The 18,350-nt window shown below is 39.4% G+C and overlaps 1 protein-coding gene across 4 annotated transcripts in view; it reads right to left on the bottom strand.

The window, feature by feature from the left end:
• Positions 1 to 17,820, bottom strand: part of UIMC1 (ubiquitin interaction motif containing 1) — a 140,374-nt gene extending 122,554 nt beyond the window's left edge. For 3 of the 4 annotated variants that reach the window (XM_057728354.1, XM_057728388.1, XM_057728380.1), the window contains exon 1: positions 17,686 to 17,812. The gene's annotated coding sequence lies outside the window, so the exon portion shown is untranslated. Of the gene's footprint in view, positions 1 to 17,685 lie in introns of all 4 variants that reach the window. The other variant, XM_057728363.1, reaches the window with a different exon arrangement.
• Positions 17,821 to 18,350: the final 530 nt, after the last annotated feature.

The following is an 18,350-nucleotide window of genomic DNA, read 5'->3' as shown; positions in this document are numbered from 1 at the left end:
AAAGGCATGCATCTAACTTAACACACATATAAGTGCCTGTTGAAATATTATTCAAAGACAAAGGCTGGTGGGTGACATCTCTGCACTCTTCCTCTGCTTTGCTCCAGCTTGCCAGTATTTCCCAGAATAGAGCTTGTATCCTTATCTGATGTCCTGATTTTTTCAGCTGCCACCAGGGGACACCTTTAGATTGCCAGACTCTGGTGGCCAACAAGGCTTACACTCAGAGTCTCACAAGACTGTATCTATCTGCATACTTTAAAAGCTGCTGCCTAAGGGTCTGGCTTCCAATCAGCCTTTATCTAGGGGCTGACTTCTTCCACTTTGGGATACTAACAGGTCTTGGTACATCCTAAACTACTGGGAGCCACTAAAAATAAAGTAGGCTGCTTGGACTATCACAAAGGTTTGAGAGACAACCAAGAGTTAGGTGTAGATTCATGTCTTTCAAGACCAGAGTGTGGCTATTTTATCTAATGCATAACTAACTAATGCATATCTAACCAACACAGAGTCAAGGAAAATGAAAAAAAGCAAAAACAAAAAAAACAAGTATGTTTCAAGTGAAAGAACAAAGTAACATCTCAAAAAAGACCTTAAAGAAACACAGACAAGGACTTCCCTGGTGGCGCAGTGGTTAAGACTCCACGCTCCCAATGCAGGGTGCCTGGGTTCGATCCCTGGTCAGGGAACTAGATCCTGCGTGCCACAACTAAGAGCCCACACATGGCAACAAAGATCCCACGTGCTGCAACTAAGACTCGACACAGCCAAATAAATAAATAAATAAATATCTTAAAAATAATAATAATTATAAGTACAATGATTTCTTAAAGGATACAGAAGATTAAAAGATGTAAATTGTGACCTCAAAAACATAAAATGTTGTGGGGAGGAGAAAAAATATAAAGTTTTATAAAGTGTTCAAAATTTAGTTGTTGTCAACTTAAAATAGACTGTCATAAGTTCCTTTATGTAAGCCTCATGATAACCACAAAGCTAAAATCTATAGCAGACACACAAAAAATAAGGAGAAGGGAATCTAAGCATACCACTATAGCAAATCATCAAATCACAAAGGGAAGGAGCAAGAGAAGGGACAGAGGAATTATAAAACAGCCAGAAAACAACTAATAAAATGGCCATAAGTACACAGCTATCAATAATTACTTTAAATGTAAATGGAATAAATTCTCCAATCAAAAGATGTAGAGTGGCTGGATGGATTTTTTTAAAAAATAAATAAAGACCCATCTATATACTGCTTACAAGAGATTCACTTCAGATGTAAAGGACACCCACAGACTGAAAGTGAAGGTATGCAGAAAAAGATATTCCATGCAAATGGAAACCAAAAGAAAGCTGGAGAAGCTATCCTTATAGCAGACAAGACAGACTTCATAAGACAAAGATCAGAGCAGAAATAAATGAAATAAGGACTAAAACACAACGGAAAAATCAATGGAAGTAAGAGCTGTTTTTTTAAAAGACAAACTAAACTGACAAAACTTTAGCTAGACTCACTGAGAGAGCTCAAATAAAATCAGAAATGAAAGAGGAGACACTACAGCTGATACCACAGAAATATAAATGATCATAAAAGACTACTATGAACAATTATATGCCAACAACTTGGACACCCTCAAAGAAACAGATAAATTACTAGAAACATACAATATACCAGATTGAATCATTAAGAAATACAAAATCTAAACAGACCAATTACTAGTAAGGCAATTCAATCACTAATCAAAAGCCTCCCAACAAACAAAAGTCTAGGGCCAGATAGATGGCTTCACTTGGTGAATCTTACCAAGCATTTAAAGAAAAACTCAGTATCAATCCTTCTCAAACTCTTCCAAAAATAGAAGGGAAGGGAACACTTTCAAATTCATTTTACAAGGCCAGCATTACCCTGATAACAAAACCAGACAGGGATCCCACAAAAAAAGAAAACTACAGGCCTATATCCCTAATGAATACAGATGCAAAAATCTTCAGCCCATGGTGGTCCAGAGGGTAAGACGCCACGTTCCCAATACAGGGGGCCAGGGTTCAATCTCTGGTCGAGGAACTAGATCCCACGTGCATGCTGCAATTAAGAGTCCACATGCCGCAACTAAGAGTCCACATGCCACAACTAAAGATCCTGCATGCTGCAACTAAAGATCCCACATGCCACAACTAAGACCCAGCATAGACTAAATAAATAAATAAATATCTTAAAAAATCTTCAACCAAATATTAGCAAACTGACTTCAACACACTGAAAGGATCATACACCCTGATAAAGCGGATTTAGTCCAGGGATGCAAGGATGATTCAACACCTGCAAGTCAATGTGATAAACCACATTAGCAAAGGATGAAGGATTAAAATCATATGATCATCTCAAAAGATGCAGAAAATGCATTTGACAAAATTCAACATCCATTTATGACAAAAGTTCTCAATAAAGTAGGTACTGAGGAAACATACCTCAACATAATAAAGAACATGTATGACAAGTCCACAGCTAACATCATATTCAACAGTGAAAAGCTGAAAACTTTTCTTCTAAGATCAGGAACAAGACAAGGATGCCAACTCTTGCCACTTTTATTCAACATAAAAGCCCTAGCCAGAATATTAAGAAGATGGGGTTGCCAGGGGCTTGGGGAGAGAAAGATGGGGTAGTTATTGTTTAATGGTACAGCATTTGAGTTGGGAAGATGAAGAATGTTCTGGAGATGGATGGTGGTGATGGTTGCACAACAATGTGAATGTACTTAATACCAATGAACTGTGTACACTTCAAATGGTTAAAATGGTGAATTTTGTGTCATGTATATTTTACCACAATTTTTTTTTAAAGCAAAGGCTTATATTTACACACCCTCATTGAAAAATCTTCAAGACACATAACATTAAATGAAAAAAAGACAGAAACAGAACAGTAAATAAAGCATGATATCTTCTGGGTAAAAGAAAAAATAAAGAAATGGCATTGAAAAATTTTTAACAGGCCATCAAAAACAGAAATAATTCAGTTTACAACCTTCATCTATGATCTCCAGTCCAAAAATAATTTTTAGGAAAAATTTTCCATTAACTAAAAAACCAAACTTAAAGTCTTTGGTATGTAATTTGTTCAAGTAGCTTAAGAAGGTTTAATAATTTTTCTAAGTATTTTCCACTTTAAGATAAGAAAAAGAAGCAGGATTTAAATTAAGGAAACCAAATAATAGTCAGCACTGCACTCAAGACTAGAAGAAGAAACCACAATTTTGCCTCTTGTAACCTGCTACCTCTCCTGGCTCCCATACTCAGTCATTTCAATGTGAAGCTCTAAAAACCCCTAATACGCTTGCTGTATACTTCTTGCTCCCAGCTATCATGGTAAGAATCCTGACCTCACACCTGTCAGAGCAGCTATCACCAAAAAGACCACAAATAACAAATGTTGGCAAGCAAGTGGAGAAAAGGGAAATCTCGTACACTGTTGATGGGGATGTAAATTGGTGCAGCCACTATGGAAAACAGTATGGAGGTTTCTCAAAAAACTAAAAACAGAACTGCCATATGATTCAGCAATCTCACGCCTGCATACATACCTGAAGAAAATGAAAACACTAATTCAAGAAGATACATTCAGTCTTCCTAGGTGGCGCAGTGGTTGAGAATCCGCCTGCCAATGCAGGGGACACGGGTTCGATCCCTGCTCCAGGAAGATCCCACATGCCATGGAGCAACTAAGCCTGTGTGCCACAACTACTGAGCCTGCACTTTAGAGCCCGTGAGCCACAACTATTGAGCCCACGTGCTGCAACTACTGAAGGTCACGCGCCTAGAGCCCTTGCTCTGCAACAAGAGAAGCCACGGCAATGAGGAGCCCACGCACCACAACAAAGAGTAGCCCCCACTCACTGCAACTAAAGAAAGCCTGCGCACGGCAAAAAAGAACCAACACAGCTGATAAAATAAATAAATAAATAAATAAATAAATTTACAAAAAAAAGATACATGCACCCCAGTGTTCACAGCAGCATTATTTACAATACCAAGATATGAAGCAACCTAAAACGTTCACTAATAGGTTAACGGATAAAGCAGATGTGACATATTATTCTCTATCAACAGATTAAAGGACAAACACCACATGACTATCTTAACATATACAGAAAGAGCATTTGACAAGATTCAACACCCCTTCATGATAAAAACACTCAATAAACTAAGAATAGAAGGTAATTTCCTCAACCTGATAAATGGTATCTACAAAAAAAGAGAAAAAAACCACAGTTAATATCAGACTTCATGGTAAAAGACTGCAAGTTTTCCCCTTAGATCATGTGGAAGGATGTCCACTCTCACCACTTCTATTCAGTATTGTGCTGGAGGTTCAGAGCAACTAGGTAAGAAAAAGAAAAGGCATTCAGATTAGGAAAATGTAAAACTATCTTATTTTAATATGCAATGGAGAAAGACACTGGAACTCACCAAAAAAAAATCACCCCACATCCAGAGACAAAGGAGAAGCCACAATGAGATGGTAGGAGGGGCGCAATTCCATTAAAATCAAATCCCATCAATGCTGGGTGGGTGACTCACAAGCTGGAGAACAGTTATACTGCAGAAGTCCTGAGGGTTCTGAGCCCATCAGGCTTGAGAACCTGGGGCTCCAGCAACAGGAGGAGGAATCCCCAGAGAATCAGACTTTGAAAGCCAGCAGGATTTGATTTTAGGACCTCCACAGGACTGAGGAAAACGGAGATACCACTCTTGGAGGGCACACAAAAAAGTGTGCTCACCAGGACCCAGGGGGAAGGAGCAGTGACCCCACAGGAGACTGAACCAGACCTACCTGCTGGTGTTGGAGGGTTGCCTGCAGAGGTGGGGGGCAGCTGTGGCTCACCAAGGAGACCGGAGCACTGGCAGCAGGGGTTCTGAGAAGTGCTCATTGGCGTGAGCCCTTCCAGAGTCCACCATTAGCTCCACCAAAGAGCCTGTAAGCTCCAGTGCTGGGTAGCCTGAGGCCAAAGGACCACCAAGGTGGGAACACAGCCCCACCTACTGGCAGACAAGTAGAATAAAGTGTCACTGAGCTCCACCCACCAAATCGCATTAAAGTTTTACTGAGCTCTGCCCACCCAGCCCAACCCACCATCAGTCCCTCCCATCAGGAAGCACCCACCAGCCTCCTAGACAGCTTCCTCCACAAGAGGGCAGACAGCAGAATCAAGCAGTATCAGCCGTATTTCATCTTGTGGAACTGAAAATCACAGTCACGGAAAGACAGAGAATATGAAAAGGCAAAAGACTTTGTACCAGATGAAGCGTCAAGATAAAACACCAGAAAAACAACTAAATGAAGAAGAGATAGGCACTCTTCCAGAAAAAGAATTCAGAATAATGATGGTGAAGATGATCCACGACTTTGAAAAAAGACTGCATGCAAAGATCAAAAAGTTCCAAGAAAAGTTTACCAAAGACCTAGAACAATTAAAGAACAAACACAGACATGCAACACAATAACTGAAATGAAAAATACACTAGAAAGAACCAACAGCAGAATAACTGAGGCAGAAGTGCGAATAAGTGAGCTGGAAGACAGAATGGTGATAATCACTGATGCAGAAAAGAATAAGGAAAAAAGAATGAAAACAACTGAAGACAGCCTAAGAGACCTCTGGGAAAACGTTAAACACACCAACATTCGCATTATAGGGGTCCCAGAGGGAGAAGAGAGAGAGAAAGGACCCAAGAAAATACTGGAAGAGATTATAGTTGAAAACTTCCCTAACAGGGGAAAGGAAATAGCTACCCAAGTCCAGGAAGCGCAGAGAGTCCCAGGCAGGATATACCCAAGGAGAAACATGCCAAGACATACAGTAGTCAAATTGACAAATGTTAAAGACACAGAAAAGTTATTAAAAGCAACAAGGGAAAAACGACAAATAACATACATGGGAACTCCCATAAGAGTAACAGCTGATTTCTCAGCAGAAACTCTGCAAGCCAGAAGGGAGTGGCATAATATATTTCAAGTAACGACAGGGAAGAACCTACAACCAAGAATACTCTACCCAGCAAGGATCTCATTCAGATTCGATGGAGAAATCAAAAGCTTTACAGACAAGCAACAGTTAAGAGAATTCAGCACCACCACACCAGTCCTACAACAAATGCTAATGAAACTTCTCTAAGCGGGAAACATAAGAGAAGAAAAGGACCTACAAAAACAAACACAAAACAATTAAGAAAATGGTAATAGGAACATACATATCGATAATTACCTTGAATGTAAATGGACTAAATGTACCAACCAAAAGACACAGACTGGCTGAATGGATACAAAAACAAGACCCATATATATGCTACCTACAAAAGACCCACTTCAGACCTAGGGACACATACAGACTGAGAGTGAGGGGATGGAAAAAGATATTCCATGCAAATGGAAATCAAAAGAAAGCTAGAGTAGCAATACTCATATCAGATAAAATAGACTTTAAAATAAAAAATGTTACAAGAGACAAGAAAGGACACTACATAAAGACCAAGGGATCAATCCAAAAAGAGGAGATAGCAATTATAAATATATAGGCACCCAATATAGGAGCACCTCAATACATAAGGCAAATGCTAACAACTATGAAAGAGGAAATCGACAGTAACACAATCACAGTGGGGGACTTTAACACCCCACTTACACCAATGGACAGATCATCCACACAGAAAATTAACAAGGAAACACAAGCCTTAAATGACACAATAAATCAGCTTGATTTAATGGATATCTATAGGACATTACATCCAAAAACAGCAGATTACACATTCTTCTCAAGTGCACATGGAACATTCTCCAGGATAGATCACATTTTGGGTCATAAATCAAGCCCTGGTAAATTCAAGAAAACTGAAATCGTAACAAGCATCTTTTCTGACCACAACACTTTGAGATTAGAAATCAATTACAGGAAAAAAACTAAAAAACACAAACACATGGAGGCTAAACAATACACTACTAAATAACCAAGAGATCACTGAAGAAATCAAAGAGGAAATCAAAAAATACCTAGAGACAAATGACAATGAAAACACAACTACCCAAAACCTATGCGATGCAGCAAAGGCAGTTCTAAGAGGGAAGTTTATAGCGACACAATCTTACCTCAAGAAACAAGAAAAATCCCAAATAAACAATCTAATCTTACACCTAAAGAAACTAGAGAAAGAAGGGCAAACAAAATCCAAAGTTAGTAGACGGAGAGAAATCATAAAGATCAGAGCAGAAATAAATGAAATAGAGACAAAGAAAACAATAGCAAAATTCAACAAAACTAAAAGCTGCTTCTTTGAGAAGATAAATAAAATCGATAAACCTCTAGCAAGACTCATCAAGAAAAAGAGGGAGAGGACTCAAATCAATACAATCAGAAATGAAACAGGAGAAGTTACAACGGACACCACAGAAATAAAAAGCACCATAAGAGATTACTACAAGCAACTATATGCCAACAAAATGGACAACCTGGATGAAATGGACAGATTCTTAGAAAGGTATAACCTTCCAAGACTGAATCAGAAAGACATAGAAAATATGAACAGACCAATCACAAGCCATGAAATTGAAACTGTGATTAAAAATCTCCCAACAAACAAAAGTCCAGGACCAGATGGATTCACAGGTGCATTTTATCAAACATTTAGAGATGAGCTAACACCCATCCTTCTCAAACTCTTCCAAAACATTGCAGAGGAAGGACCGCTCCCAAACTCATTTTATGAGGCCACCATCACCCTGATACCAAAACCAGACAAAGATACTACAAAAAAAGAAAACTACAGACCAATATCACTGATGAATTTAGAGGCAAAAATCCTCAACAAAATACCAGCAAAAAGAATCCAACAACACATTAAAAGGATCATACACCATGATCAAGTGGGGTTTATCCCTGGAATGCAAGGATTCTTCAATATACACAAATCAATCAATGTGATACACCATATTAACAAATGGAAGGATAAAAACCACATGATCATCTCAATACATGCAGAAAAAGCTTTTGACAAAATTCAACACCCATTTATGATAAAAACTCTCCAGGAGGTGGGCATAGAGGGAACCTACCTCAACATAATAAAGGCCATATATGACAAACCCACAGCAAACATCATTCTCAATGGTGAAAAACTGCAAGCATTCCCTCTGAGATCAGGAACAAGGCAAGGATGTCCACTCTCGCCACTACTATTCAACATAGTTTTGGAAGTCCTAGCCACAGCAATCAGAGAAGAAAAAGAAAAAAAAGGAATCCAAATTGGAAAAGAAGAAGCAAAACTGTCACTGTTCACAGATGACATGATACTATACAGAGAAAATCCTAAAGAGGCCACCAGAAAACTACTTGAGCTAATCAATGAATTTGGTCAAGTTGCAGGATACAAAATTAACACACAGAAATCTCTTGCATTTCTATACACCAACAATGAAAGAGCAGAAAGAGAAATTAAGGAAACAATCCCATTCACCATTGCAACAAAAAGAGTAAAACATCTAGGAATAAACCTAACCACGAAGGTAAAAGACCAGTACTCAGAAAACTATAAGACACTAATGAAAGAAATCAAAGAAGACACAAACAGATAGAGGGACATACCACGTTCTTGGATTGGAAGAATCAACATTGTGAAAATGCCTCTACCACCCAAAGCAATTTACAGATTCAATGCAATCCCCATCAAATTACCAATGGCATTTTTCCCAGAACTAGAACAAGAAATTTTATGAACTGTATGGAAACACAAAAGACCCTGAATAGCCAAAGCAATCTTGAGAAGAAAAGACGGAGTTGGGGGAATCAAGCTTCCTGACTTCAGGCTATACTACAAGGCTACAGTGATCAAGACAGTATGGTACTGGCACAAAAACAGAAATACAGATCAATGGAACAGGATAGAAAGCCCAGAGATAAACTATGGTCAACTAATCCATGACAAAGGAGGCAAGGATATACAATGGAGAAAAGGCAGCCTCTTCAATAAGTGGTGCTGGGAAAACTGGACAGCTACATGTAAAAGAATGAGATTAAACACTTCCTAACACCATACACAAGAATAAACTCCAAGTGGATTAAAGACCTAAAGGCCAGACACTATAAAACTCCTAGAGGAAAACACAGGAAGAACACTCTTCAACGTAAATAACAGCAAGATCCTTTTTGATCCACCCCCTAGAATAATGGAAATAAAAACAAAAGTAAATAAGTGGGACCTAATGAAACTTCAAAGCTTCTGCACAGCAAAGGAAACAATAAGCAAGACAAAAAGACAACCCTCAGAATGGGAGAAAATATTTGCAAACGAATCAACAGACAAAGGATGAATCTCCAAAATATATAAACAGTTCATCCAGCTCAATATCAAAACAACAAACAACCCAATTAAAAAAAGGGCAGAAGACCTAAATAGGCATTTCTCCAAAGACGACATACAGATGGCCAAGAGGCACATGAAAAGCTGCTCAACATCACTAATTATTAGAGAAATGCAAATCAACACTACAATGAGGTATCACCTCACACCGGTTAGAATGGGCATCATCAGAAAATCTACAAACAGTAAATGCTGGAGAGGGTGTGGAGAAGAGGGAATGCTCTTGCATTGCTGGTGGGAATGTACATTGATACAGCCACTATGGAGAGCAGTATGGAGGTTCCTTGCAAAACTAAAAACAGAGTTACCATATGACCCAGCAATCCCACTTCTGGGCATATACCCAGAGAACACCATCATTCAAAAAGACACATGCACTCCCATGTTCACTGCAGCACTATTTACAATAGCCAGGACATGGAAGCAACCTAAATGTCCATCAACAGATGAATGGATAAAGAAGATGTGGCACATATATACAATGGAATATTACTCAGCTGTAAAAAGCAATGAAACTGGGACATTTGTAGAGACATGGATGGACCTAGAGACTGTCATACAGACTGCAGTGAGTCAGAAAGAGAAAAACAAATATTGTATATTAACACATATATGTGGACTATAGAAAAATGGTACAAATCAACCAGTTTGCAAGGCAGTAACAGAGACAGAGATGTAGAGAACAAACATATGGACACCAAGTGGGCAAAGCGGGGAGGGTTGGGGGTGGGAATGAATTGGGAGATTGGGATACCAAATTGTAGACTCTAAATATATGCAGTTTATTATAAAAAATTAAGAATTAAAAATTTAAAAAAAAAATACAAAAAATATAAACAAACCAAAAAAAAGATGCAATGATCTTTTAAATAGAAAATTCTAAGGAATCCACTATAAAACTATTAAATTAATAAACAAGTTCAACCTATAAAAAGGAATGAAATGGAGCTATATGTAATGAGGTGGACTGACCTAGAGTCTGTCATACAGAGTGAAGCCAGAAAGAGAAAAACAAATACTGTATGCTAACTCATATATATGGAATCTAAAAAAAAAAAAAAAAAAATGGTACTGATGAACCCAGTGACAGGGCAAGAATAAGGGTGCAGATGCAGAGAACTGACTGGAGGACACAGGGTTGCGGGGGGCGAAGGGGAAGCTGGGACAGAGTGAGAGAGTAGCACAGACATACATATACTACCAACTGTAAAATAGATAGCTAGTGGGAAGTTGTTGTATAACAAAGGGAGATCAACTCATTGATGGGTGATGCCTTGGAGGGCTGGGATGGGGAGGGGAGGAGGGAGTCGTGGGAGGGAGGGGATATGGGGATATATGTGTAAATACAGCTGATTCACTTTGCTGTACCTCATAAGCTGGTACAATTATATTCCAATAAAGAGCTAAAAAAAAACACACACACAAAAAAAACAAGTTCAGCAAGGTTACAGGATTCAAGATCAATAAGCAAAAATAAATTGTATTTCTATACACTCAACTTAATCTGAAAATAATTTTTTTAATTCCATTTACAAAAGCATCACAAGGAATAAAATTCTTAGGCATAACTTCAACAGAATACATGCAAAACTTATACTCTGAGAACTACAAAACATTTTTGAGAGAAAATAAAAATGATCTAAGTAAATGGAAAGAGCAACTCCCTGGTGGTCCAATGGCTAAGACTTCATGCTCCCAATGCAGAGGGCCTGGGTTCAATCCCTAGTCAGAGAACTAGATCCCACATGCCACAACTAAAAGTTCACGTGCCGCAACTAAAGATCCCACATGCCGCAACTGAAAAAAAAGATCCCGCATGCCAAAACAAAGATCCTGCACATGGCAATGAAGATCCCGAATGCCACAAACAAGACCCAGCACAGCCAACTAAATAAGTAAGTACTTAAATACATACATAGATAAATAAATACATACATACATACATAAATGGAAAGACATTCCATGTTCAAGGATCAAAAAACAATATTAAGATGGCAATATCCTCAAATTGACACACAGATTCAATGCAATCCCTAGTAAAATCCTAGTTGATTTTTTGGTGAAAATTGACAAGCTGATTCTAAAATTCACATGGAAATTCAAGAGTCCTAAAATAATCAAAACCATCCTGGAGAAAAAAAAAGTTGGGAGGACTAACACTTCCTGATTTCAAAATCTACTACAAAGCTACAGTAACCAAGATAGTGTGGCACTGACATAAGAATGAGCACATAGGTCAGTGGAACAGAATTGAGAGTCCAGAAATACGTGGTCACATTTACAGTCAACTGATTTTCAACAAGAGTGCCAAGACTGTTCAACAGGCAAAGAATTGTCTTTCTAACATATGGTGCTGGGAAATACAGCCAGATGCAAAGAATTAAATTTGACCCCTATCTCACACCATACAAAAATTAACTCAAAACATTTCAAAGACTTAACTGTAGGAGCTAGAATTATACAACCCATAGAAGAAAACACAGGCATAAATTTTTATGAGCTTCAATTAGAAAATGATTTCTTAGATATGACATCAAAAGCACAAGCAACAAAAGAAAAACTAAATAAACTTGGACATGAAAAATTAAGAACTTTTGTGCTTCAAAGACACTATCAAGAAAGCAAAGGGACAGCCCACCGAACTGAAGACAATTCTTATATATGATATATGTGATAATGGACTTGTACTTAGAATTTTTTTTTAAACTTTTATAACTCAAAAATAAAAAGGCCAATAACCCAATAAAAATTAGCCATAGTGGTGCTGGGAAAACTGGACAGCTACATGCAAAAGAATGAAATTAGAAGACTCCCTAACACAAACACAAAAATAAACTCAAAATGGATTAAAGACCTAAATGTAAGGCTGGACACTATAAAACTCTTAGAGGAAAACATAGGCAGAACACTCTTTGCCATTAATTGAAGTAAGATCCTTTTTGACCCACCTCCTAGAGTAATGGAAATAAAAACAAAAATAAACAAATGGGACCTAATTAAACTTAAAAGCTTTTGCAAGGCAAAGGATACCATAAACAAGACAAAAAGACAATCCTCAGAATGGGAGAAAATACTTGCAAATGAAGCAACTGACAAGGGATTAATCTCCAAAATATACAAACAGCTCATGCAGCTTAATATTTAAAAAAACAAACAAACAACAACAACAAAAACAAACAAACCCACACCCAATCAAAAACTGGGCAGAAGGCCTAAATACACATTTCTCCAAAGAAGACATACAGATGGCCAACAAACACATGAAAAGATGCTCAACATCACTAATTATTAGAGAAATACAAATCAAAAGTACAATGAGATCTCATCTCACACTGATCAGAATGGCCATCATCAAAAAATCTACAAACAATAAACACTGGAGAAGGTGAGGAGAAAAGGGAACCCTCCTGCACTGTTGGTGGGAATGTAAATTGATAGACACTACAGAGAATAGTATGGAGGTTCCTTAAAAAACTAAAAATATAACTACCATATGACCCAGCAATCCTACTCCTAGGTATATACTTGGAGAAAATCATAATTCAAAAAGATACATGCACCCCAATGTTCATTGCAGCACTATTAACAATAGTCAGGTCATGGAAGCAACCTAAACGTCCACTGACAGAAGAACAGATAAAGTAGATGTGGTACATATACACAATGGAATATAACTCAACCATAAAAAGGAACGAAACTGTGCAATTTGCAGACATGGATGGTAAGTAAGAATGGTAGCACTTCCCCTAAAAACTTGTTTGAAAAGATCTCTGTTTACCGCATTCACCTGGTAAGGCAGCCAAAATTAAGTTGTGCCCGGATAAGGTGAAATCCCATGCCACATTATCTGCTTACAACTATATCTCTGCTCTACATAAATAATGGTATTCTAGGATGCTGAAAGTCACAATGAATGTAATCTCTTTCCTGTTGCTTTTTCTCTCATTGTGAGTAAAACCTGGAAGATTTCCACACCAAAAAAAAAAATAGCCAAAGAATCTAAGTACACATTTCTCCAACGATTATTTACAGATGGCAAGTAAATGCATGAAAAGATGCTCAAGATGATTAGCCATCAGGGAAATGCAAATCAAAACCATGATGAGATACCACTTTACACCCACCAGAATAGGTGTAAAATCAAAAAGACATACAATAACAAGTGTGGGCAAGGATGTGGAGAAATTGAACCCTCATACACTACTGGTGGATATGTAAAATAGTGAAGCCTTTTTGGAAAACAGTTTAGCAGTTCTTCAAAATGTTAAAATTAGAGTTACAATACAACTCAGCAACTCCACTCGTAGGTAAATAGCCAAAAGAAATTAAAATTTATGTCCACACAAAAACTTGTACATAAATGTTCACAAAGCAGCGTTACTCATGAAAGCCCCAAAATGGAAACAATCCAAATGTCCATCAACAGATGAAGAAATAAATAAAATGTATATCACATCCATACAACAGAAAGTTATCCAGCAATAAAAGGAATGAAGCACTGATATATGCAACAACATAGATGAAGCTTGAAATCATCCTGCTAAGTAAAAAAAAAAAAAGCCAGAAGGACCACATATCTTATGACTCCATTTACACAAAATATCCATACTGGCAAATCTACATAGACAGAGAGTAGATCAGTGATTGCTAAGGACTCAGGGGGATTGGTACTGACGGCTTAGTGGTGCGGAGTTTCTCTTTGGGGTGATGAAATATTCTAAAATTGGTTGCTGTGATGGTTATACAACTCTGTGAAAATACTAAAAATCATTGAGTTGCACATTTAAGTGGGTAAATTGTGTGGCATATGAATTATATCTCAATGAAGCTGTTTTAAAAAAATTAACCTATAGTGACCAAGTCAGAACACTAGTTATCTTTGGAGGGTAGTGACTGGGAAGGGGCACAAGGGATCCTTCTGAGGTGCTGGAAATGTTCCATATCTTTACTGGGGTGGCAGTTACATGAATGTACATATTGAGCTATACAATTAAGGTCAGTTCACTTCATTGTATGTAAACAATACTTTTTTAAAAAAGGCTTTTTTAGTAATAAATATGTGTGAGTGAATGAATATTTTAATTAATCCTCATAAAAACCTAAGAAGTATATATAACTATTATGAGGAAACATAGGTTCAGAAAAATAATTTGCCCAAAGCCACAAAGTAGGCACTTCCACATCTGTCTCTCGACTCCAAATCCTGACTTCAATACTCCATGACTTAATCTTTGGATTTCTTCCAACTAGAACTGCCGCCTGATGTAAGGTATGCACACATAAATATTAGATGAATTATACTTTATGCTATATATTTAAATTATAGCATATAATTTACGAGAATGAGTCAAAAATTATCCACACTCTGGCTGTAGAATTTATCTTAATTAACTTTTAGAAAAGACAAATACATCATTTTTCGACATAATCTCCTTGCTTTTCAATATACTTTGTCCATCTGTCAACAAGCTTTCCTATTCCCTCATTAAAAAATGTTTTAGGCTGAGTGGCGAGCCACGAATGCACCGCTGTGCATTCACTTCTATGTATCAGAAGTGAATTCCGCTCCTTCCTGACGGCTAACACTTGTGCGACCTTCCTTGAACTTCTCTATCCATTCATACATACTTCTTCTTGACAAAACACTTTCTCCATACTGTGCACAAAGTCTTAAATAAATAACGGGACCGGGCACACCCTCAGACCACAAAAAACGAATCACTGCATGCTGTTCTTTCATGCAAATCACAAGTGGGGCATCCATTTTTCCTCACACCACAGTCACAAAGGAACTGATGTAACACGTTCACATCTGCACAGCAGTGACTGCAGAGACAGTAGCCTTGAACGGAAAGTACAGATAAGACCGTGCAGCCAACAGAAGTTTTATTATAACCAGAGTGCAGATAATTTTTGACTCACCCTCGTATACATTTAAATTATTAAATATAATTCAAATATATATTTAAATTACTAAATGCCACATAAAGGCACAGAAGGCTAAAATTATTATAGGTTGAAGGAAGCTATATGGAGAATAAGACTTAAGGTGATTCTTGAATCTAAGAGAACAGCATGCACAGGACTTGGAAGTAGGGGTAAGTATGCAGGAAGACTGGAGGAATCATAGTTGTCCTAGAAAAACATCCTCTATGGAATAGTTTTCATCTTCTTAAGTGTTTCCTGTACATTTAGTTATTTAAACCAATATGTTCAAACCTGATAGCAATGGTAGCTACACCACCAAACAGATGTAATTTCTTAAAGATATGTAAATAAAAAATTCTTCTCCCTAGCACAGAACCACCTACAGGCTCTACGTGAGTTTTCAAAGAATCATAGCAGATAAGGGAACAATAAGAAGTATTAAGTAGAGGCACCCCACAGACAGATTCCAACATTCCAGTGCTTCATGAGATTTAGCCACACTACACAGAAATTCTAAGAGTAAAAATATCACTGCTCAGCCAATTTAAACAAGCAATCTAACCTATAGTTCAACTATTTAAGTGGCTACCCTTCAAAATGAAAGGAAAATCACTAAAATAATGGCTTATCTTCAATTACTTGAACAGAGGCTACAGAATGAATTACCACTAAGTGCAAAGAAGGAATACAGTCTACATGCCAACAGTTTTTTCTTAGTCATGACAGTTAGAAACAAAATGTATCTAAAAGAATGCAAAAACAGGAAAGGTGACCCAGAAGTGACACTTGTTATATCACAGGTTGGTAGTATCCTTGAAAAGCTCAAATTTGGAAGATACTATTTGTCTTTTTTGTTCAGCACATCCATCATCTTGATCTATCTGAAGAACAATCACTGACAAGATAATTTAAAATCTTGACATTCTACCTACCAAACCTGTCAAAATTGCTCTGAAAGCTTGGGGGCATAGGGACCTTAATAATCCTCTATGAATGACTCTTACCCCTAAATAAGTCACCATTCAAGAAATCTGGTGCCAAGCTCTTCATCAACTAATCACATGAGCTTGACTGTTTCTCCAATTTAAAAAAAGGTAAACGCACACCTACACACACACACACACACACCCGATGCTCTATTTCCCCGTTTATATTCAGCCTCAGTTTAAGGCAAGTGTGTAAAAGCAGAATCCAAACACACTGAGAAATAATCTGTTATTTACTGAGTCCCTGGACACTATTTTAGGTACCTCACCTGCATTACAGAGGTTATTCCAGGCATCATTTTACGTTATTTTTAATCACTTTACAAGTTAGGAAACATTCAAAATCAAACAGCTGGTAATTTCTTAAGTTTGTAAATAGGAATATTGGGAATTGATTCCAAAAAGACACATTTTTTGATTCAACTAAAGGCACTGCCTCTGACAGGAACAAATAAAGACAGTAGCATAAACTTTCAAGAACACTGGAGTTAGGCTGGCTAGATTCGAAACCAGCTCAATTACTTACACCATGTGTGTCTTCCATCCTCAGTTATCTAATATGTAAACTGAGAGGAAAAGAGTACCTATCTCATAAGACTGTTGTGGAGATTCAACACGTGTGTATGTGTAAAACGCCTGAAACACTATCACCGTACAGAGCGGAAACGCACTAGTTCTGCTGGAGGCGAAAGTGGTAAATGATGATAAGGATTCCCAAGGAAAATCTTTATTTCTCGGCAAAAAGAACTAGATCACTCACCGACAAAACAGCAACCGGGGGGGGGGGGGGGGGGGGGGCGTGAGCAGAAAGGGGCGGAGGGGCCCGGCCGCCCCGACGCTGGCAGAGGTCCCGCAGGGGGCCCCGCGGAAGGCGGCGGCCTGGACGGACCCCTCCCGGGGTGATCAGCATGAGGCAGACGCCTCAGAGTGGCGCGCGGGGACCAGAGCCCGTCGCCGGCGAGCCAACGGCGCGGAATGGGACCCCGGGGCGAATGAAGGCCGCATCCTCTGTGAGAGGGGCGTGGGCACGGCACCCGAGCCGCGGAAGCCCTTCCCGGGTCCCCAGGGGCCCACCCGGCGTCCCGAGGAGCCTCCCTGGTGTCGGGAGGCGCTCAGTACCCTGAGGGACCATCCCCGGTGTCCCCAGGGGCCTACTGCGGCGTCCCGAAGCGCCGTCCGCTCAGGAAGCGCCCACCTCGGCGTCCGGAGAGACCCGCTTCAGCGTCAAGAGGGCCCCACCCCCAAGTCAGAGGCGCCCCTCCGGGAGAGGAGCGGGCCGCGGCCCCGCAGAGGGCGAGAAGGACGCGGGAAGAAGGCGGGCTGGAGGTGTGCCGAAGCGGCTGGTACTCACCGACCGGTCCGCGCCGCGCCGCGCCGCACCGCGCCGCGCCGCTGAGCCCCTCCCCTCAGGCGCCGCGGGTCGCGAGCGGCCGTAACACTTCAGGAACTGGAGGCTGGCGAGCGCGCGCAAAGCTGAGGCACCGCGGCGAAGGGACGCGCTCTCGCGGCGGGCGCATGCGCGGGCGTCCGGGGACGGAACCAACCCTCACTGCGGGGAGAGACTGCCGCTAGCACATACCAACTGGGAGGTGGGGGGCGCTATCAACCCGAGGTGGATTCCATCTCCCAGGGAAGACTCGGCACCCGGTGGTCTCACAGTTTGTTCGTTTGCTTTATCATTTGCTAACACTCTGAGGGAAATCATAAAGTAGGAACAGGGTCCCCGAAAAAGCCTTCAGTGAAACCTTCAAAGTCATCTCTGCCACATCAAGCCTCCTCTGGCCTTGTCTTTGCATGTATCTAAAGTTATACTGAAATTACCTGTTCACAAGACCGCTTGAAAACTACCTCCCGATGGTAAATGTTAAAGTCTGACCATTTCAGGAGAAGGGAATCGGGGAGACGGAAACTCTTAGATATGCCAGGTAGAAGCATAATATTAGAACAGCCACTTTTGGTGAAATTTAAAACCTGCATTTTATGACCCAGCCATTTCATGTCTACAGGTGTGCAGAA

Source organism: Hippopotamus amphibius, chromosome 1 (genome assembly GCF_030028045.1).
Source record: "Hippopotamus amphibius kiboko isolate mHipAmp2 chromosome 1, mHipAmp2.hap2, whole genome shotgun sequence".
NCBI lineage: Eukaryota > Metazoa > Chordata > Mammalia > Artiodactyla > Hippopotamidae > Hippopotamus > Hippopotamus amphibius.
This window is presented reverse-complemented; position numbering and strand designations above follow the sequence as displayed.